Source organism: Balaenoptera physalus, assembly GCF_965194825.1.
Source record: "Balaenoptera physalus genome assembly, chromosome: 1".
NCBI classification, from domain to species: Eukaryota; Metazoa; Chordata; class Mammalia; order Artiodactyla; family Balaenopteridae; genus Balaenoptera; species Balaenoptera physalus.
Window position 1 is genome coordinate 79,095,711 of NC_138882.1, and position 23,609 is coordinate 79,119,319.

At 38.7% G+C, this 23,609-nt stretch overlaps 1 long non-coding RNA gene across 1 annotated transcript in view; it reads right to left on the reverse strand.

The window, feature by feature from the left end:
• Positions 1 to 22,382, reverse strand: part of LOC309639868 — a 423,467-nt gene extending 401,085 nt beyond the window's left edge. Inside the window, exon 1 of the long non-coding RNA XR_014251900.1 lies at positions 21,226 to 22,382. This is a non-coding gene — a long non-coding RNA (uncharacterized lncRNA). The remainder of the gene's footprint in view (positions 1 to 21,225) is intronic.
• Positions 22,383 to 23,609: the final 1,227 nt, after the last annotated feature.

Here is a 23,609-nt window from a genome sequence, read left to right on the forward strand (position 1 = left end):
TCTCCTTTTAGAGAGCAGCGGGATTGTGACTCACTGGGAGGCAGTAGAGTTATATTGGTTATATGTGTTGTCTCTGGAGTTGAACAGGCCCATGCTCAAATCGTCATACATTATTTACTAGATATACCTCCTGGGACATGTTACCTAACCTCTTGGAGCTTTGGTCTCCTAGACTGAAAAAGGAGGCTAGCAGTACCTCAGCCCTGTTATTCAAAACAGGAACCTGAGTTATCGCTGGCTTCAGCTTCTCTATCACCAGGCCCTTTGGACTCTACCTCCAACTAGTGGACCTATCTACTTTTCTCAAAATCTTCAACCACCATCCTATATACAACCATCATCCTATCAACCTGGAATACTGCAATAAACTCTGAGCAACTCTCCCCAACATTTGCCCTTGGCTCCCTCCAATCCATTCTCCACGACACAACAAAAGTATTACTGTTAATATAAATCAGAGCCTTCACTTGTCTGCCTAAAATCCTGCAAGACTTCCCAATAACATAGTTTTGGATAGTCTGGCCCATCCCAGTCTCAGCTAGCATCACTCTCCCTCCACTGTCTCTATTTAGCCTCCTTGATCTTCTATCAGCTCCCCTATTAGAGGAAAGAGTACTCTATGTTAGAGTTATTTACATATGCCTCAAGGCCCTTCCTCTGCCTGCCTGGATCCTCGTTATTTTTAGGTGTCAGCTTACATATGTCACCTTCTAAGAGAGACCTTCCCAGGTCCCTCTATCTGAAGTAGATCTCCCTATTATTCAGTCACACCTTTCATGTCATTTATCATGTGTCATTAAATATTTATTTTTATTTGTTTAATGTCTGTTTTTCCTTCTATACCATAAGCTCTTCAGGAATAGGGACCATGACAATTTTGTTTATCACTGTATCCCTAGCACCTAGCAGAGTATCTAGCACAATGTTCAATAAATATTTTTAATAAATAAATAAATAAAATATGTAATGGAGTTTTATGAGAATTAAGTAAAACAATGCACCCGAAACCCTTAGCATAATGGTTAGCACATAAAAGAACTCAATAAATGTCAGCCAGTCATCATTATTGTTGTGTTGCTGTTGTTGTTATTATTATTATTAAATTACATTCTCCTGCACTGACAGAATCTTCTTACATGCCTTCAGCACAATAAGAAAGGAAAAAGGACACATTGTCTGTGTATGCCACTTCCACATTATTTCCTACCTTTCCTCTGCTCAAATTTTCTAATTCCATTCTTTCACCTCATATGAGAAATAACCCTCCTTTTCCTCTGGGGTGAATTCTCTTTTAAAAAATAACAAAACTTTATTGAGGAATGATTGACATACAAAAAGCTGTACATACTTAATGCAAACAACTTACTGAGTTTGAAGATAAGTATACATTCATGAAACCATCATCACAATCAATACTGTAAACATATCCATCATATCCAAAAGTTTCCTCCACCTTCTTTATTTTTTTAATTTTTAATTTTTTGTGTGTGATAAGAACACATAACATAAGATCTACCCTCTTAAATTTTTAAGTGTACAGTACAATATTGTTAACTATAGACACTATGCTATGCAGTAGATCTCTGGGACTTATTCCTTTTGCATAACTGAAACTTTATATCCTTGACAAACACCGAACATTGTAGCTTAGCTTAGCCTACCTTAAATGTGCACAGGACACTTATGTTAGCCTACAGGTAGGAAAAATCATCTAACACAAAGCTTATTTTATAATAAAGTGTTGACTACCTCCTGTAAGTTATTGAATACTGTACTGAAAGTGAAAAACAGAATGGCTATATGGGTACAGAATGGTTGTAAGTGTATCAGTTATTAACTTCATGATCATGTGGCTGACAGGGAGCTGTGGCTCACTGCCCTTCCCAGCATCACAAGAGAGTATCATACCACATATGGCTAACTGGGAAAAGATCAAAATTCAAAGTATGGCTTCTACTGAATGTATATCACTTTCACACCATTGTAAAGTCAAAAAATTGTAAGTTAAACCATCATGAGAGACAAACAGTAGGCAGCTTTCAAGTGAAAGACCTCACAGACTAATGGAGAGAGACACATGAAATGACAATTATAACGGAATGAGCCGTGTGGATGAAAGGCTCTTGGTGCTCCAGCCAGGCATCACAGTTGTGCCTCTGAGGTGGGAGAGCCAACTTCAGGACACTGGTCCACAAGAGACCTCCCAGCTGCACGTAATACCAAATGGCGAAAATCTCCCAGAGATCTCCATCTCAACACCAAGACCCAGCTTCACTCAATGACCAGCAAGCTACAGTGCTGGACACCCTATGCCAAACAACTAGCGAGACACAAACACAGCCCCATCCATTAGCAGAGAGGCTGCCTAAAATCATAATAAGGCCACAGACATCCCAAAACACACCACCAGATGTGGACCTGTCCACCAGAAAGACAAGATCCAGCCTCATCCACCAGAACACAGGCACCAGTCCCCTCCACCAGGAAGCCTGTACAACCCACTGAACCAACCTTAGCCACGGGGGACAGATATCAAAAACAACAGGAACTACAAACCTGCAGCCTGTGAAAAGGAGACCCCAAACACAGTGAGATAAGCAAAATGAGAAGACAGAAAAACACACAGCAGATGAAGCAGCAAGGTAAAAACACACCAGACCTAACAAATGAAGAGGAAATAGGCAGTCTACCTGAAAAAGAATTCAGAATAATGATAGTAAAGATGATGCAATATCTTGGAAATAGAATAGACAAAATGCAAGAAACATTTAACAAGGACATAGAAGAACTAAAGAGGAATCAAGCAAAGATGAACAACACAATAAATGAAATTAAAAATACTCTAGAAGGGATCAATAGCAGAATAACTGAGGCAGAAGAATGGATAAGTGACGTAGAAGATAAAATAGTGGAAATACTACTGCAGAGCAGAATAAAGAAAAAAGAATGAAAAGAACTGAGGACAGTCTCAGAGACTTCTGGGACAACACTAAATGCACCAACATTCGAATTAAAGGGTCCCAGAAGAAGTAGAGAAAAAGAAAGGGACTGACAAAATATTTGAAGAGATTATAGTTGAAAACTTCCCTAATATGGGAAAGGAAATAGTTAATCAAGTCCTGGGAGCATAGAGAGTCCCATACAGGATAAATCCAAGGAGAAACACGCCAAGACACATATTAATCAAACTATCAAAAATTAAATATAACGAAAACATATTAAAAGCAACAAGGGAAAAACAACAAATAACACACAAGGGAATCCCCATAAGGTTAACAGCTGATCTTTCAGCAGAAACTCTGCAAGCCAGAAAGGAGTGGCAGGACATATTTAAAGTGATGAAGGAGAAAAACCTACAACCAAGATTACTCTACCCAGCAAGGATCTCATTCAGATTTGATGGAGAAATTAAAACCTTTACAGACAAGCAAAAGCTGAGAGAGTTCAGCACCACCAAACCAGCTTTACAACAAATGCTAAAGGAACTTCTCTAGGCAAGAAACACAAGAGAAGGAAAACATCTACAATAACAAACCCAAAACATTTAAGAAAATGGGAATGGGAACATACATATCGATAATTACCTTAAATATAAATGGATTAAATGCTCCCACCAAAAGACACAGACTGACTGAATGGATACAAAAACAGGATCCATATATGCTATCTACAAGAGACCCACTTCAGACCTAGGGACACATACAGACTGAAAGTGAGGGGATGGAAAAAGCTATTCCATGCAAATGGAAATCAAAAGAAAGCTGGAGTAGCAATTCAGACAAAATAGACTTTAAAATAAAGACTATTACAAGAGACAAAGAAGGACACTATATAATGATCAAGGGATGGATCCAAGAAGAAGATATAACAATTGTAAATATTTATGCACCCAGCATAGGAGCACCTCAATACATAAGGCAAATACTAAGAGCCATAAAAGGGGAAATCGATAGTAACACAATCATAGTAGGGGACTTTAACACCCCACTTTCACCAATGGACAGATCATCCAAAATGAAAATAAATAAGGAAACACAAGCTTTAAATGATACATTAAACAAGATGGACTTAATTGATATTTATAGGACATTCCACCCAAAAACAACAGAATACACATTTTTCTCAGGTGCTCATGGAACATTCTCCAGGATAGATCATATCTTGGGTCACAAATCAAGCCTTGGTAAATTTAAGAAAATTGAAAACGTATCAAGTATCTTTTCCGACCACAACGCTATGAGACTAGATATCAATTACAGGAAAAGATCTGTAAAAAATACAAACACATGGAGGCTAAACATTACACTACTTAATAACGAAGTGATCACTGAGGAAATCAAAGGGGAAATCAAAAAATACCTAGAAACAAATGGCAATGAAGACACGACGACTCAAAACCTATGGGATGCAGCAAAATCAGTTCTAAGAGAGAAGTTTATAGCAAAACAAGCCTACCTCAAAAAACAGGAAACATCTCAAATAAACAACCTAACCTTGCACCTATAGCAATTAGAGAAAGAAGAACAAAAAAACCCTAAATTTAGCAGAGGAAAGAAATCATAAAGATCAGATCAGAAATAAATGAAAAAGAAATGAAGGAAACAATAGCAAAGATCAACAAAACTAAAAGCTGGTTCTTTGAGAAGATAAACAAAATTGATAAACCATTAGCCAGACTCATCAAGAAAAAAAGACTCAAATCAATAGAATTAGAAATGAAAAAGGAGAAGTAACAACTGACACTGCAGAAATACAAAGGATCATGAGAGATTACTACAAGCAACATTATGCCAATAAAATGGACAACCTGGAAGAAATGGACAAATTCTTAGACATGCACAACCTTCCGAGACTGAACCAGGAAGAAATAGAAAATATGAACAGACCAATCACAAGCACTGAAATTGAAACTGTGATTAAAAATCTTCCAACAAACAAAAGCCCAGGACCAGACGGCTTCACAGGCGAATTCTATCAAACATTTAGAGAAGAGCTAACACCTATACTTCTCAAATTCTTCCAAAATATTGCAGAGGGAGGAACACTCCCGAACTCATTCTACGAGGCCACCATCACCCTGATACCAAAACCAGACAAAGATGTCACAAAGAAAGAAAACTACAGGCCAATATCACTGATGAACATAGATGCAAAAATCCTCAACAAAATACTAGCAAACAGAATCCAACAGCACATTAAAAGGATCATACACCATGATCAAGTGGGGTTTATCCCAGGAATGCAAGGATTCTTCAATATATGCAAATCAGTCAACGTGATACACCATATTAACAAATTGAAGGATAAAAACCATATGATCATATCAATAGATGCAGAGAAAGCTTTTGACAAAATTCAACACCCATTTATGATGAAAGCCCTGCAGAAAGTAGCCATAGAGGGAATGTTTCTCAACATAATAAAGGCCATATATGACAAACCCACAGCCAACATCTTTCTCAATGGTGAAAAACTGAAACCATTTCCACTAAGATCAGGAACAAGACAAGGTTGCCCACTCTCACCACTATTATTCAACATAGTTTTGGAAGTTTTATCGACAGCAATCAGAAAAGAAAAAGAAATCAAAGGAATCCAAATCGGAAATGAAGAAGTAAAGCTGTCACTGTTTGCAGATGACATGATACTATACAAAGAGAATCCTAAAGATGCTACCAGAAAACTACTAGAGCTAATCAATGAATTTGGTAAAGCAGCAGGATACAAAATTAATGCACAGAAATCTCTTGCATTCCTATATACTAATGATGAAAAGTCTGAAAGTGAAATTAAGAAAACACTCCTATTTACCACTGTAACAAAAAGAATAAAATATCTAGGAATAAACCTACCTAAGGAGACAAAAGACCTGTATGCCGAAAATTATAAGACACTGATGAAAGAAATTTAAGATGATACAAACAGATGGAGAGATATACCATGTTCTTGGATTGGAAGAATCAACATTGTTAAAATGACTCTACTACCCAAAGCAATCTACAGATTCAATGCAATCCCTATCAAACTACCACTGGCATTTTTCACAGAACTAGAACAAAAAAATTCACAATTTGTATGGAAACACAAAAGACCCCGAATAGCCAAAGCAATCTTGAGAACGAAAAATGGAGCTGGAGGAATCAGGCTCCCTGACTTCAGACTATACTACAAAGCTACAGTAATCAAGAGAGTATGGTACTGGCACAAAAACAGAAATATAGATCAATGGAACAGGATAGAAAGCCCAGAGATAAACCCACACATATATGGTCATGTTATCTTTAATAAAGGAAGCAAGCATATACAGTGGAGAAAAGACAGCCTCTTCAATATGTGGTGCTGGGAAAACTGGGCAGGTACATATAAAAGTATGAAATTAGGACACTCCCTAACACCATACAGAAAAATAAACTCAAAATGGATTAAAGACCTAAATGTAAGGCCAGACACTATCAAACTCTTAGAGGAAAACATAGGCAGAACACTCTATGACATAAATCACAGCAAGATCCTTTTTGACCCAGCTCCTAGAGAAATGGAAATAAAAACAAAAATAAACAAATGGGACCTAATGAAACTTAAAAGCTTTTGCACAGCAAAGGAAACCATAAACAAGACCAAAAGACAACCCTCAGAATGGGAGAAAATATTTGCAAATGAAGCAACTGACAAAGGATTAATCTCCAAAATTTACAAGCAGCTCATGCAGCTCAATAACAAAAAAACAAACAACCCAATCCAAAAATGGGCAGAAGACCTAAATAGACATTTCTCCAAAGAAAATATACAGATTGCCAACAAACATGTGAAAGAATGCTCAACATCATTAATCATTAGAGAAATGCAAATCAAAACTACAATGAGATATCATCTCACACCGGTCAGAATGGCCATCATCAAAAAATTTAGAAACAATAAATGCTGGAAAGGGTGTGGAGAAAAGGGAACACTCTTGCACTGTTGGTGGGAATGTAAATTGATACAGCCACTATGGAGAACAGTATGGAGGTTCCTTAAAAAACTAAAAATAGAACTACCATACGACCCAGCAATCCCACTACTGGGCATATACCCTGAGAAAACCATAATTCAAAAAGAGTCATGTACCAAAATGTTCATTGCAGCTCTATTTACAATAGTCAGGACATGGAAGCAACCTAAGTGTGCATCATCGGATGAATGGGTAAAGAAGATGTGGCACATATATACAATGGAATATTACTCAGCCATAAAAAGAAAAGAAATTGAGTTATTTGTAGTGAGGTTGATGGAGTTAGAGTCTGTCATACAGAGTGAAGTTAGTCAGAAAGAGAAAAACAAATACAGTATGCTAACACATATATATGGACTCTAAGGAAAAAAAAAAAAAGGTCATGAAGAACCTAGTGGCAAGACGGGAATAAAGACACAGACCTACTAGAGAATGGACTTGAGGATATGGGGAGGGGGAAGGGTAAGATGTGACAAAGTGAGAGAGTGGCATGGACATACATACACTACCAAACGTAAAATAGATAGCCAGTGGGAAGCAACCGCATAGCACAGGGAGATCAGGTGAGTAACCAAAGAGCTTATAATAAAAATTAAGCTTACATTTCACTATAGACCAGGTAATAAATTATAGACTTCTTGATTCTTATGTTTCCTTGAACCTTTTAAACTTCCTTCATATTTATTATCAATGACACACTCTCTTCCTTTGGCGTCTATGACACCAGATTCCCCTAGCTTTCCCCCTTCCCTAGTTGCTTCTCGGTCTTCTTCTGAATCTCTTTCTCCTCTGTAGGACCAGTAAGGACTGGAGATAAGGCTCAGACATGAGCCCCTTTTACTTCTCCATCTACGTGTTCTTATTATATGATGTCAACAATTCCCATTGTCTTAATACAATTTATATGCTAATGGTTCCCAAATTTATATCTTTAGCCCTGGCCTCCTGGCTTACCTCACAAACTGCCTACTTGGAATCTCCACTATATGTCTAATTTACATATCAAACTTAAGATGTCAAAAAGAAGAAAAAAAAGAAAACTCTGGATTTCCTCTCCAAGTCTTTTCTTCTACTACTCTTTCTCATAAGAGTAAATGGCACCACTGCTGTAGGACACTCTCAGTCAGAGCTCCTTTATAGGCCTGAAGACCACCCAACTCTCACCATGTAATTACTTACTTTTTCCTTTCTTGTGGGAAACAAGAGGAATTAACCAACTGTAACTAATCTATTGCTCTGTAGGTAAACACATGAAGACCTGGATGCCCCATTCCCAAAAGATAAATTATGCATTTTGCCATCAGGGAAGAAAATATGCAATGTTTACAAAATTTCTACCCAGAAAAAACATTTCTTTGTCCAGAAAGTAAGCTTGCTCTTTAATAGAATGGAGGAAACTACATCACCGTTAAACTGCTTTGATTGAGGTAAGATGATTGTGATTCGCTGTCCTGGGAAGGTAATAAAAGAGAAGAGAAGTCCTTTTCCCTTTTAAGCAGGCCCCAGTCACACCAACTGGCAGTCCCAAACCTTTGGCATGACCTCCAAGACCCCTACTACATCGTCACTCCTTCTTTCACAGTATCCCAGCCACACTGGCCTTCATTCAGCTCCTAGAATTATCCAAACTCTCTTGCTTCTGTGCCTTTACATATTCAGTTTCCTCTGCAATGCCTTCTAGACACACACACACACACACACACACACACACACACACACACCCCTATAGAGGCAGGCTGGCTAATTCTTATTTAGTCTTCAGGACATAGCTTCTACATCATTTCTCCAGAGAAGTCTTCTTTGACATATTTATCCTTACCCCTAGTTAAGTCAGCTACTCCTGTTATATTGTCTCATAGCTCCCTGTATTTCTTTATAAAAATTGTAATTTTATAAGCATTTATGTAATTTTATGTTTGATATATCTGTATATCTAGACATATATCTCCACTGGCCTCGAAATTCCAAGAGGATAGAAAATTCCCCAGAACCTCACAAGGTACCTAGTTCATCAAAGTAGACACTCAGTAAATACTTGTTGAATGAATGGATGAACAATAGATAGAAAGTCAATGATGGGGTTCCTTCAAACGGAGGGACAGCTCTTCAATGGAGTCACACCAGGATGACAAAACCCAAACTTTCTCAACACAATGGCCTGATCTGCCTCTGAAATCTCAAATTTGCAATTACCCTTATTCCTCTTCCTTACACTTCGCCTATGCTCACTGGTGTTTCCTCTCTCCTTCATGCATTTTAAGTCATCCATGTCCTTAGTCCTTATCTAAATATCTTTCATTCCCTTTCCACAGATCAATAAAGTCAACATTAATACTCTGTGTGCCCTCTTCCTTAGTTTTCCACTTTGCTGGGTCAGTATCCAGTCCAAAGGATTCTCTATCCTCCATCTCGATTTCCCAGTGACTACACTTAACCTGCAAAGTCCGTAGGAGAAAATCAGTGAAGCATGCAACACACCACAGATCCATTCAATTTCTCTTTGGGTCTTTGCTCCATTCAATGATACCTTTACTCTCCTAGCCATTCCAAACTCTCACCCTTCACATATTCTCAATAATATCCTCCATATCATCTATTAAGGCTGCTCTTTAGAACCACTTGAGGAGTTTTTAAAACTACAGTGCCCAGAAATACTGATTTAATTGGTCTAAGCTGGGACTCAGGCATCAGTATAGTTTTTTAACTTTTGGGTGATTCTAATCTACTTAATAGGAGAAACATTCACTTTTGCATGTAGATTTCATGGGGTGGTCTTCAAGAAAAAATTAACCTTCTCAGTGAGGTTATGAGTTTATCTTCAGGTACTATAGGAGAAAACTGATAGCATCCTTGTGGATGTGAGAAACCAAACTGGAATTGAAAAAGCTACAATCTTTTCCCCATTCCTACCTATAGGGTATTGCCCATCCTTCTACTTCCCTCAGAGCCAACAGATAAGGATGGATGAGAAAATAATCCAAATTCAGTGAGTGCCTGAAGAAAGGGGGCCCAGGACTCCATGATGGAAGTGTTTTAGGGGTGGGGAGTGACCCGTAAGAATTAAGGAAAGAGGAAAGTATTCCCTTGTCATACTTCCTTAAGTTCTAAACTAGAAATCACAAACTGGGAATTCCCTGACAGTCCAGTGGTTAGGACTCTGCACTCTCACTGCCAAGGGCCTGGGTTCAATCCCTGGTCGGGGAACTAAGATTCCGCAAACCACGGGGCCACCGAAAAAAAAAAAAATCACAAACTGGCAGCTGGAGATCAGGATCCTATCTACAGATGTTCACCCCCACTGTGCTTTTTTATAAATGAGAAATTGGGACAATTCACTTGAAGATCCTGATTTTTTTTAATGTTTTCCAGATATCTGACCACAGTGGAACCACATTTCTACAGGGCAACAACTATCTGGTGCTGAGTAGCATTCATCCTATTCTAAATGGAGTTTGCACTCTACACTTCATCCCTGGCCTGCCCTGCCTACTTCATTCATTTATTATACCTTCCTGATACCTATAAATGTTTAAGTTTCCAACTGCTAGCCTAAGCCGTGAAGCTTTGCCCCACCTCATGCTGGTCAAAGGAGCAAATTAGCCAGACCTAAAATAACAATGCCTGATCCCCCTTGCCCACTACCCAATCCACCCTCAAAACAACACTTGGACCCTGTGTGGCTTTAGAACATTCACCTGAAGCTTTCAGTAAAGAACCACTTAACCTCTCCCTCAGGGTCCAGTGTATATGTTGCTATAGGAAGATTGCTGCTGATGGATGCAGAACTGAGAGATGGGAACCCTGTTCCAGAATCACTAGGGAGACATTTCATCCTGAATTTCAAAGTGATGAGAAGAATAGGCTGAGAAGTGACTTCTCAACTAGAGAGGAAGGGAGTATGACCTCCTGACTTTCTTCTTCCCAGAGGTGAGCAAAAGACACTTCCTGTGTGAAGGAAGGACGGGGGCATTATAACTGACCTTTTACTACCAGACCTCTAGAATGAATGGCTCATGTCCAAAGCTTTCACTTCCTCACATCTAGCCCCACCACTCTTCTGAAACTGCAGTCTTAAAAGGTACAAATGTCCAGACACAGGGGTCTTTACTCTGTATTCTGGTTCTTGTTGCAGCATTTGACATTACAGAATCCTCCCTACCCTTAAGTTTCCCCCTTTTCAGCTCTCATTAAGTTGCACCATCCTAGTCTTCTTCTCATCTTTCTGGCTCTTCCTTACCTCTTCTTAACTTGGCTTCTCCTACAATTCCTGTTCCATAAACAGACTTGTCTCCCTAGACTCTGCTGACTGGACATCTCCTGAATGTCCCATAATCACCTTAAATTCTACTTTTCTCTCTCCCTTCATTCATTTCTATATACTGAATATGATTAATGCTTCTAGTGACCCAAGGAAAGGAGAATATCTCTATCAAAGTCCCCCTCAGGGTCTGATGAAAATCCAAATCATAGAGTGAATTCATGACAATTGAAGGTAAAGGGAAAAGAAACTTTAATATCAAACTTCTTAGAACTGATGTTTTCAAAGGAGGAAGGGTACAGGAAAAGAGCCTACTTATGATAGTAGATAGAATATGTGTTTGAAAGAGCATAGTCAAAATTGTAATTTTATATTTAGAAAACAAAAAAGTACCTCTTCAACAGCTAATACTACAAATAAATTTTTTTATTAAATAGTTGTTATTTATTTATTCATTCAGTAAACATTAAACTACTCACTGTGTGCCAGGTGCTAAGTATGAAACTTTAACAAGATAAACACAGCCTTGGTCCTCAGGAACCATGGGAAGAAAAGACAATAAGCAAATATATAATAGATCCAACTAGGTAAACACAAATAAACATATGATTACAGTCTGTGATAAGTGCTTTGAAGGAGGCCTTCAGAGATATTGACAGCATCTTTGAACATGCCAAGCACGTATACCTCAGGGTCTTTACAATTGCTGCGCTCTGTGGAGATCTCTTCCCCGAGGTCCTTGTGTGGCTAGCTTCTTTTCATCATTCATATCTACACTAAAACCTCATCTTCTCAAAGAGGCTTTCCCTGATTTTCCTACCTAAAATTGCTCCCAGCCTCCCCGCCACCATTTATTCTGTTCTGTTATCTTTTATTTTCTCATAGGACGGATCACTATTGGAAAAAACATTATTTATTTCCATACAGGTTTCTTGATTGGCTCCCCCACTAGACTCTAAGTTCAATGAAGGTATGGACTTTGTCTCTTTTCTTCGCTATATTCCTATCACTCTGAATAGTGCCTGATACAAAATAGGTACTCTAAATATTCGGTAAATCAATGAAGGAACAATAAGAAAATAATAGGGAAAATCCTACTTAGGTAAGGTGATCAAGGAAGGTTTCTCTGAGGTAGTGACTTTTTCATTTTTGTTTTTGTTTTTTAATTTGCAAATATCAAAATGCAACAAAAACTTCTTATCTGGTGTGGATACACACACACACACACACACACAAAATAGAAGAATTCTCAACCTAGAATATGCCTGCTTTGGGGAGGCCCCATGCTTCATAACTGACACGTCAGTGTAATGAGTTGACTTTCAACATCCATTCCATCTTCCTTCTATGCGCCTCCCTGTGCTATAGAAACAGAGCATCTGATAAACTATATTTTCTAGACTTCCATGAGACTAGGGCAATGCCTTTTGTAGGGTTTTTTTTTCACCAAATTTTTGTTATACAGATACAGGTTTGAAGGAGTCAAAGAGTTGGATTTAATCAGTGTTGACAATTCAGAAATAGAATTCATAGTAGAGAAATGGAATTCACGACTTGACTACATTTGGGAGATGAGGAAGAGGAATTGGACTATGATGAGTCAAATATATCATAGTGATTAAAATTCAAAAATGAAGAGATGGAAGTTTGGAGAAGAAGATAATTAATTCAGTCTTGAATGAATTTAAGCTGTCTGAAGCACATCCAAATGCTATTCAGTGGGCAATCAGAAATACAGGACTAGAGCAAGGGAGCATAGTTGTGGCTGGAGCTAGAGATTTGAGAGCCACATGCATTTGGGCGGCAGCTAAAACCATGAGATTGGTGAGATCACCCAGGGAGTATGCATATAGTGAGGAGAGAAAAGGACATATAGGGAGCTGTGGGTAACGCCACTGAGAAGGAGAACCTAAGAGATGATAACAAATGGTATTGACAGAGAGGTAGGAGAACCAACAGATCTCAAGGTCAAACAATTTCAAGAAAAGAGAAAATCAAGAAAGTGGAAGTGATGACAAATTCTGCAGAAAACTTAAGATAAAATTTTTGGTAAGTAGGAGGTCATGCATGACCATAAGATGAGCAATTTTGCTTTGAATCTCATTTTTTTAGAGTATAACATCACTACTCCTATTACAGTCATCTGCCCCCCATTCCCTGAAGAGTTTAGCTTCTGGCTAACTTATATTCTTCAACACTACTAATTTCATAATTCTATCCAAGTAGATGGTCCTTGCATCAGCCTAGTTTTTCAGATTCTTGACTTCCTCTCCTCCAATGAACTTGTCCTCCACTCCTTTCGTTCCTTTAACCTTTCAGGTGCATCATCCTAGTATACTCCTCTGTCTTTCCAGCCCCTCCTTACCTCTCCTTGTCTTGCTTTCTCTTATGACTCCTGTCCCATAAAAAGACTTGTCTCCCTAGATTCTGCTGACTGGATACCTCCTATAGTCATGCACTATTACCAACAGCTACAATTATTTTATAACTTAATTCCAAGCACCCCACTCTCTCTAATCACCACCTTCTATTTTTCCATTTCATTCCCTCTTTTACCCCAACCCTGACAATCCTTTAACCTCCATCCCCTGATCTACAGTCCATTGATCCAACCACTTTTCGCTATCCTTCATGTCCCTCATGTCATCACTTTGCTCCCTACCCAGTTTAAATTCCATGTTCAGTTATCATCATCACTCCCTCCCTTACACTCTCAACTCCCTTGTTCTGTTTTGGGTTGTACGTGCCTAGCCAAAGGAAAAAAAAAATCAATACTGATTAAATCCAATTATTGGGCTCTTTCATAATTGAATTTGCACAACTAAAGGTAGCTGGAGTAAGGCATACAACCATACTATGATTAGTCTTACTTAAGTTTATGATCCCTGACTTCAATGCTACCAGGCAATTGTATCTTATTTCCCTAGTCCATTCTTTCACTCTCCTAAACAACTAGAATATGAGGGCAGGGATTAGGGACCACCAATCCTCCAATTCTTCTTCACTCATGCTCTCATTCTCATTTTCCTTATTGAGAAAAATAGAAAACAGAAGATTATTTCCATTTGTTACCACTATAACATCTATCTACTTACCTACATCTGTATCATATTCTATCTTCCCTCCTGTTACTAAGATGAATTTAACTGTGTCAGGCAAGGGACAGTTCTTCTCCTTATGCACTAGAACACATCTCCTCTCATCTACTCAAGGACATTGCTCCAGCAATTCTCCCCTTTCTCTTTCTGCTTTAACAAATTCCCTTTCTACTGGATCTTTCCCATCAGATTACAAACATGTTATTATACAATCTAATAAACAAAACAAAACTCTCTTTATCCTCCTTCTCTCTCTAGCTACTACTCCTTTTTACAGTGAAATTTCTATTTTTCTTGACCCTTTGAAACACTCAGTTCTCAACTTACTTGACCTATCAGCCACATTTGGTTGTCAATCCCTCCTTTCTTCTAGAGACATTTCTTCAATCATCTTCCAGGATATCACACTCTCTTGATTTTCCTCCCACCTACTGGCTACTCCTTAGTCTCCTTTGCTGGTTTTCTTATCTTCCCTGCCTTTTAACACTAGATTACTCCAAAACTCAGTTCTTAGAACATTTACCTTTTCTATTTATTCTCATTCCAGTGATGATCTCATCTACTGTCATAAGTTTAAATGCCATCTACAGAAAGATAACTCCCAAATTAATATCTCTAATCCACTTAAGCACTAAATTCCATCCTTTACCCAGACGCTTCAAGACTTCTACACTTGAATGTCTAATAGATATCTCATATTTAATTGGTTCAAACCTGATCTCCTAATCTTCCCCCAACCTGCTTTCCCACAGTGTTCCCCATCTCAGTAAACTGTGAATCCATCCTTCCAGTTACTCAGGACAAATGTCTTTGAATCCTTCTTATATCTCAGACTCCACATCCAATCTGTCATCATATGTTATTAGTTGTCCCTTTAAAATAGATCCATAATCAGCTACTTCACCACTACTACCCTGGTCCAGATCACCAACAACTGTCATCTAAATTACAGCAATACCTTCCTTATCAGTTAGCCCAGTTTCCTATTTTGCTCTTTTCAATCTATTCTCTATACAGAATGGTCCTTTTAAATCATCAGTCAGGACACATCACTCCTGTGCTCAAACCCCTCCCTTGACTTTTCATCTCGCTCCCAGCAGAAAGAAGTTAAGGTCATTAAAATGGCCTATAAGGGCTTATATGACTTGACCTTCCCCCATCCATTACTTCTCTGATCTTATTTTCTCTTAATTTTCCCCTCACTCTCTCAGTCATTCTTTGAACATGCCAAGCACACTCCCACCTCAGGGCCTTTACACCTGCTATTTCCACTCTCTGGAATGATATTCTTCCAGATATTTACATGGTTCACTCCCTCATCTCCTTCTGGTCTTTGATCAATTGTCACTTTCTTAGGTTTGAACAAAAGAGCATGGTTGAAGCTGGAGATATAGATTTAGGAACCATTTGCGTCTGGGTGACAACTGAAGTTATAGTATTGGTAAGGTCACCCAAGGAGTGTGTATATAGTGAAAAGAGAAGATGATTACCTACCAAGCCCTAAGTAACACGGTTGAGGAGGAGACTTCCATTTGAAGAAGAAAAAGGAATCGAAAGAGAGTTTAGAAAAACCAGAAAATCCTAGTGTCACAAAAATTCAAGGAAAGGGATATTTGCAAGAAATAGGATATGTGTAAATAAATTCTGCAGTAAACTTACATAATATATGAGTCTGATAAGTAGGAAGTCATCAGGGACCTTAGCAAAGACAGCTCACTGACATGGTAATGTTGAAGCTGGTAAACAATGAGTTGAGAAATGGCTGGAAGGTATGAAAGTAGAGACTGAAATTGGATATTACTATTTTTTTGATATTTGTTTATTTATTTAGCTGCATTGGGTCTTAGTTGTGGAATGCAGGATCTTCGTTGCCATGTGTAGGATCTTCGTTGCGGCGTGCAGGAATTTTAGTTGCGGCATGTGGGATCTAGTTCCCTAACCAGGGATGGAACACAGGCCCCCTGCATTGGGACTGCAGAGTCTTAACCACTAGACCACCAGGGAAGTCCTGGCTATTACTATTTTGAGAAGTTTAGTTCACTAGAGAAAGAGAAGATTTAGATGTTAGCTAGGTCGTGGATGCAGGTAAATGAGAAGGAAGGTTTTTGTTCTCATCTCTCAGCTCTACTTATCTCTGCTTGACTTCATTCTATCCCAAATCTCTCCAAGTATATATGACAGGACAACCTCCGGCAGCTCGACTTTTATATATTCTTTAGAGCTCATGACCCCATAGGGTGACCCTGACCGTTTCTCTCATTGTATACATATCAATCCCTAACAAAGATTGCTTGGACAGCCTGAGTCAAGTGCCCACACCTATGGTGAGGTGGTTAGAACACATGATCAACAGCCCTACCAATACCATGTGGAAGGGAAGAAGAGCAGTTCCCAAAAGATATAGGATTCAGCATACAGAAAAGCAATAGGTCAACTATGGTAGAAAATCAAAGTGAGGCCATAGAGAAGATAAGTAAATTGAGAAAAAATGAGTCAGTCGTTGGACTAGAGATATTGAAGAGGCTTGTAATTTGTGCAGAGACATGACACAAAAGCTAGAAGGATTAAAAGTTGTGGTCAAAAGGTAAGATATAGAAGTTTAATATTTCAGACAGGTGGAACAGTTCTAGATGGCAATTGGCAAGATCTATTTTGTGGATATAGAAGAGGGTGGTAAAAATAAAGATCTGAATCAAGAAGATTAAAGTACTAGATCAAGATTATCAGGGATAGATTTAAGGCCTTAAACTAGCAAAACAGTAAACTAGGAAAACCATTTATGGTAACTGAATTAGTTATCTAACAAAAATCTGTGAGCACACCTTAAAACATGTAAAGCACACAAGGAAGTAATTCATTATAAGTTAAAGTCTGCATATAAAAAAGGAAAGTTAAAATTAGAGCCCTCAAGCACGTAAAATGACAGGTTGACAATGTGAACTAGAATTTAAATTATTAATGCTTAAAATTATTAAAGACATAAAGTAAAACAAAAAGCAAATTTAATTTAATTTTAATTTTAATTTAAAATTAAAATTTAAAGCAAATTTAATTTTAATTTAAAATTAAATTTTATAAAATTTAATTTCTAGAAATGAAGCATATAATCACTGAAACTGAAAGCTCAATAGATATTCCAACTTAAAAAAGAAGGAAATCCTGTTACATGCTTCAACATGGATGAACCTTGAAGACATTATGCTGAGTGAAATAAGCCAGACACAAAAGAACAATTACTGTGTGATTCCACTTACAAGAGGTATCTAGAGTCATCAAAATCATGGAGACAGAAAGTAGAATGATGGTTGCCAGGGGTCAGAGAGGGGAAAATTGGGAGTTGTACAATGGGTATAGTTTCAGATTTGCAAGATTAAAAAATTCTAGAGATCTGTTATACAACAATGTGAATATAGTTAACACTACTGAACTGTAACTTAAAGACAGTTGAGGATAAATTTTATGTGTCTTTTACCACAATTTAAAATTTTTTTTAAATTTTAATTCAATAGATATTTCCACCAAGATGAAATGGATATTTTTTTTCTATTCTTCCCACTAAATACAATGAAAAACCCTAGACATTATACGTAAAACAAACATAAGAAGATTCTGAAAAGTGAACAGAAGAAGACAGGCTAGGGAACTCAGGACCCAAAGAATGACTCAGTGGTGAGTTCCCTGTGTTTTGTTTTTGCTTCATATATCTCAAGCTTGGAGCTGAAGAAGTCAGCAACCCAGAAAAACCAATGGGCATTATACCTGGGAATCATCAACATATAAGTAATATTTCAAGGCATGAGTCTAAATAAGGTCACCTAGAGAGTGAGTATAGATTGAAAAGAGAAGAGGCAAAGTCAGATAGATTACTGCCTCTGGAAGAGGAAGATACAACAAAGGAGTCTGACAAGGAGTGGTGATAGAGGTGAGAGAGAAGCCACTGTTATGTGCCAGGCCCCATACTAATATTGTATACAAACTACCTCATTTAATCCTCACAACAACTCTATGGTTTAGCCACTGTTATTATTTCTGTTTTATAGATGAAGAAATTGAAGCTTAGAAGCTTAGTAACTTACCCAAGTTCCCACAAGAGAAAGAGGTAGAGCTAGGACTAAAATCCAAGACTAAAAGCAAATTCCACACTTTGAATCAATACACCACAGAAAGAAATGGGTTTCAAAAGCCTAATGTGATGACAGCCAGTTTACAGTATAGTCTGGATAAAGAGCCGAGAAAACCAGAAACCATTACAGTTGGAGAGCTGTGAAATAACTTGGGTGTTAAATGATAAGGGTTAACCAGGAGAATAAAACTGGAGGGACAGCAACATCACCAAGGAAACATTGACAGAACTTTAAAACTGATTGCACATGGGAAATAGTTATTCAAAGATGAATCCTAAGCCTCACACTTGATGATTGTGATACAAAAATAGAAACTTGAGAGTGTAGAGATGTCAGCTTGGGAGATGAGCTGGAAAACACTCCTGTGTTTCTCCTTTACTCTCATAACACTACCACACTCACTACATTTCTGACACCAAATATGTGGTGTCAAGCAAGCAATTCTCCATACCAGTTGGCTGTCCTACAATTCAATTCAGTTCTGAGGCTATCTACCTGGAGTTAGCGTCAGATCCCACAGGTTAAGGTTTCAGTCCCACGAAACTCTACACTCCCCACCCCCACTTCAGATGCCAATCACAAGTCCTCAATTGCTATCTACACTTCTGCCCAATCGGCTATAAATCTGGGTTCCCACAACTCCTTCCTTGGGTTCAATAATTTGCTAAAATTGTTCTCAGAACCCAGAAAACACTTACTTATATTTATTCATTATAAAAGGATATGATAAAGGATACAGATGAACATGAAGATGGAAGAGATGCATAGGGCAAGGTATGGGGAAAGGGGCACGGAGTGTCCATGCTATCACTAGGAATGCCCCCTTTCCAGTACCTCCATGTGCTCAGCAACCCAGAAGTTCTCCAAACCCCAATACTTTGGGGATTTTTATGGAGTCTTCATCACGTACAGATGATATATCATCAATTCAATCTCCAGCCCTCTCTTCTTCCTGGAGGATGGGAGATGCAGCTGAAAGTTCCAAGCTTCTAATCATGTCCTGGTCTTTCTTGTGACCAGCCCCCATCCTGAACTATCCAGGATCCCACCAAGACTCTTCAGAACAAAGGACACTTCTGTCACCTGAATTTCCTGAATTCCAAGGTATTTAGTTGCTGTGTCAGAAACTGGGATCAAAGAACAAATATTAGAACAAAAGATGCTCCTAGTGCCCTTAAGACTGAGGAAATTACCAGGGTTTTAGGAGCTCTGTGCCAGGAACTGGGGGAAGAGACCAATATATATTTTTTGTTATTTCATAGGAAAATTTATGAGTTTGGTTGTCAGTAAATTGAGAATGAGATGAAAGCAGAACATCAGATGAAAAAGTGTAGCCAGAGGCATAATTTAGACTTCTTGCTATTATTCAACAACTCTGACAAATTAGGAAAGTGGTTACAGATTTTTTTTAAAAACTCAAATGTAGGGACTTCCCTGGCAGTCCAGTGGTTAAGACTCTGTTCTTCCACTGCAGGGGCCATGAGTTTGATGCCTGGTCAGGAAACTAAGATCCCACATGCCACACAGTGCAGCAAAAAAATAAATTAATTTAAAATAAAAATTTTTAAAAATCAAACGTAAAAATTATATAGTAAATCTGCATTTAACCAGGATGCTTAAGGAACAAAGCGATTTGTATTAATGTATTTTTTTCAGGTAACTGAAGTTTACCCTTTCAAGCAACTTCTTTATATTGTAAACATTTTTTATGGAAATCTGTCTAGAATAGTTAATTAGCACCCTCCTTCTTAAATAGATGATAGTAACTATTATTTTACCATTTCTTGATTAATCATGTGTGTTATTATAACTACTAATTACTGTACTCTATTTCCTAAAATCTCCTACTATGTCAGGAGAACAATAGTTACTTCCTTTGTCATAGAACCTGTCTCTTATAACCCAGTACCTTCTAACCTGATGTTTCATTTTTGCTGTGGTCAGAGAAATACAGTGCCACTGATTCTATATGAATTAAGATTCAGTGGACTCTGAAAGATGACCCAAGGATCCCTCCTACAAAGCTGTAGACAAAGGCATGGTGGCAGCCATTTTAGCAGCCCAGCAGCCCAGCTCTTCTTTATATACTGTTTCTCCTGGTCAGGTAATCTGAACATCTAAAGTTTCCAGAAGTCTGGGGCAATTTTTATAATAATTTTGCTGACACAACTTTTGAAACTTGCTTTTAGTACTGTCAAATGAGAAAACTAAAATGATTAGGTAACCAGTTTGATGAATTTTATTCAAGGGAAATCAGTCTACGGATTGGGAGAGTACAGTTCCTCACAAGTAGTGGAGCATTCTTCCCATGGGATTTTGGGCAAGAGCGAGTTTTATAGGACATTAGAAGAGGCAACACGGAAACAGAACATGATTGGCTAGGAGGTTGGGGATTTCCTTATAAGGCTAGCAGGTCCTAGTTTCTAGGGTAAGGTGAGCTAGGCAAAGTTGAGTTGGAGGATTGTGACTGGTGGATGTTAGGTTCCTTGACAGGTGTTTCCCATAAGTGCAGGCTGACTTAGGCTTAGATTTGTGATGTGGAACAGGCCACTGGGGCAGCCTCCATTTTGTGAGTCCCGTTATGTAAATTAACTTTATTAGCATTCAATACATTTTGCCATGCCATCCCTATTGTCAAGACAAAAGTGGAAATGGAAAAATGACCCCTATTAATTACAAAAACTCTTCATTTATCTAATATCCAAAGGAAATAATCAAGCCTTATTTCTTTGTGTCATTCTTATTCATTTAAACCTTTTTTTAAAATTAAATTATTTATTTATTTATTTATTTTTGGGTGTGTTGGGTCTTCGTTTCTGTGCGAGGGCTTTCTCTAGTTGCAGCGAGCGGGGGCCACTCTTCATCGCGGTGCGCGGGCCTCTCACTGTCGCAGCCTCTCTTGTTGCGGAGCACAGGCTCCAGACGCGCAGGCTCAGTAGTTGTGGCTCATGGGCGTAGTTGCGCCGCGGCATGTGGGATCTTCCCAGACCAGGGCTCGAACCCGTGTCCCCTGCATTGGCAGGCGGATTCTCAACCACTGCGCCACCAGGGAAGCCCTAAACCATTTTTAAAATAAAGTATTGCTTAAATATTTAAACCAAATGGTTTTCTTTTTATTGTTTTGTTTTGTTTCATTTTTGTTTTTGTTTTTTTTTGGCTGTGTTGGGTCTTCGTTGCTGCACACGGGCTTCTTCTAGTTGTGGTGAGCAGGGGCTACTCTTTGTTGTGGTGCACGGGCTTCTCATTGCAGTGGCTTCTCTTGTTGCAGGCCATGGGCTCTAGACACATGGGCTTCAGTAGTTGCAGCACTCAGGCCCTAGAGCGCACAGGCTTCAGTAGTTGTGGCACGTGGGCACAGTAGTTGCAGCTCATGGGCTCTAGAGTGCAGGCTCAGTAGATGTGGCACACGGGCTTATTTGCTCCGTGACATGTAGGATCCTCCCAGACCAGGGATCAAACCCACGTCCCCTGCATTGGCAGGCAGACTCTCAACCACTGCGCCACCAGGGAAGTCCAAGCCAAATGTTTTTAATTCTTCTAGACTTCTAGGGTCACCCTTTCCTTTAACACCCAGACAAAGCACCTCAAGCCCCATCCCACACTCAGAAATTCCTGTTCCAGGGGATTGCTGTATGGGTGGGAAGGAAACAGTGCTTATACTCACCTGGTAACCTCACTCCAAATTGCTACACCTATAGAGTTTCCATTTCCTATTGTCCTTTTACCTTCTACAGCTGTGTTCTCGCCATACTATTTCATCACTAGTGTTGACTGAAAATAAATACATGTCAGAGCTTTGAGTTGAATTTTATTCAGGGTCTTACTGAGGACTATAGCCAGGGAAACAGCTTCTCAGGTAGCTCTGGCTAACTGCTCTGAAGAGGTAGGAGGACCAGCCTATATATCTATCTATCTATCTATCTATCTATATATATATATATATATATATATATATATATATATATATACACACACACATCTCAGTAAAAGGTAACTGCTAGTCACAAGGAACAGGTATCTCTGTTAATGATCTAAGTGCTTTTTAAAATATATATGTGGGAAAACACAAGAATTTGGGCTCATTAAAATTCTTCCTGGGATATCTAACTAACTAAGGGGCTTGTTTTTCCAAAGCACAGAGTGACTTATGCTGTTTTTCATCCGGAATTCCTTTCAGGGCATACTGTCAGTCAGCAACTGCAGTGGCTAATGACTTAATCCTCACAGACAGCCCAAGGATGGTGGGCAACATTCTTTGTTTTAAATTTGCATGGACCCTGACCCTGAAAGTACCACCAAACACTAGTCTGTGTGTCTATCACCCTTTCACTTGTTCAAATAACTTTCTAGGCCCAAGATGGAGCTCTGCCTGCCCCAGATGCTATGTCATCAAACCAAAACTTTGACAACTTTCATGTCCTAGTAAATGCTCTTGTCAGGAAGGAAGAAATTTTCCTTGTAGGTTCTTCTGGCTGACCCAAGAATTAAATTGACATGAGACAGATGAACAGGAGAAAATAAAACAAAAGTTTAATAGCATGTACAACTGAGAGAGATCCCGGAAAACTGAGTGACTTACCAAAATGGTTAAAACCCTCACCTTAAATATCATCTTCAGCTAAAGACAAAAGAGGATGTTGGGTGTAGTGGTTTAGGACTTCAAAGGGGAGGAAGGCAATTCACATGGATATTGAAAAGCAAATGTTTGGTAAACAAATGCTTGCTGGACCACCTGAGACAATAGTTCACAGAGTGGACTCTTATCAGTAGGCCCTGCTGAGTTTCCCCACCACCCCTAGCGCATATTCTTTGCAGATTATCTCTGGTGACAGCCCTATTCCAGGAACAGTCTATCTAAATTCTTTTAGGCAATTAGGGGGAAGGTCGATGTTTCTTCCTGAGTCTTTTAGGACTTGATTGTTTTCAGCTCAAAATAATCCTCATGCCAAAGAGACCTTTTGGGGTGGCAAGTTTTGCTCACCTACACTCTGCTTGACCAGAAACACGGTATATCCAGTCAGCCAATCCCTAAACACCCAACCAACTCTGGGCTCTACGCTTACTTGCTTTTGCCTTAGTCTTTACCCTGTAAAAGCTGCTGCCAAAAAGAATCTGAAATATATATATATATATATATA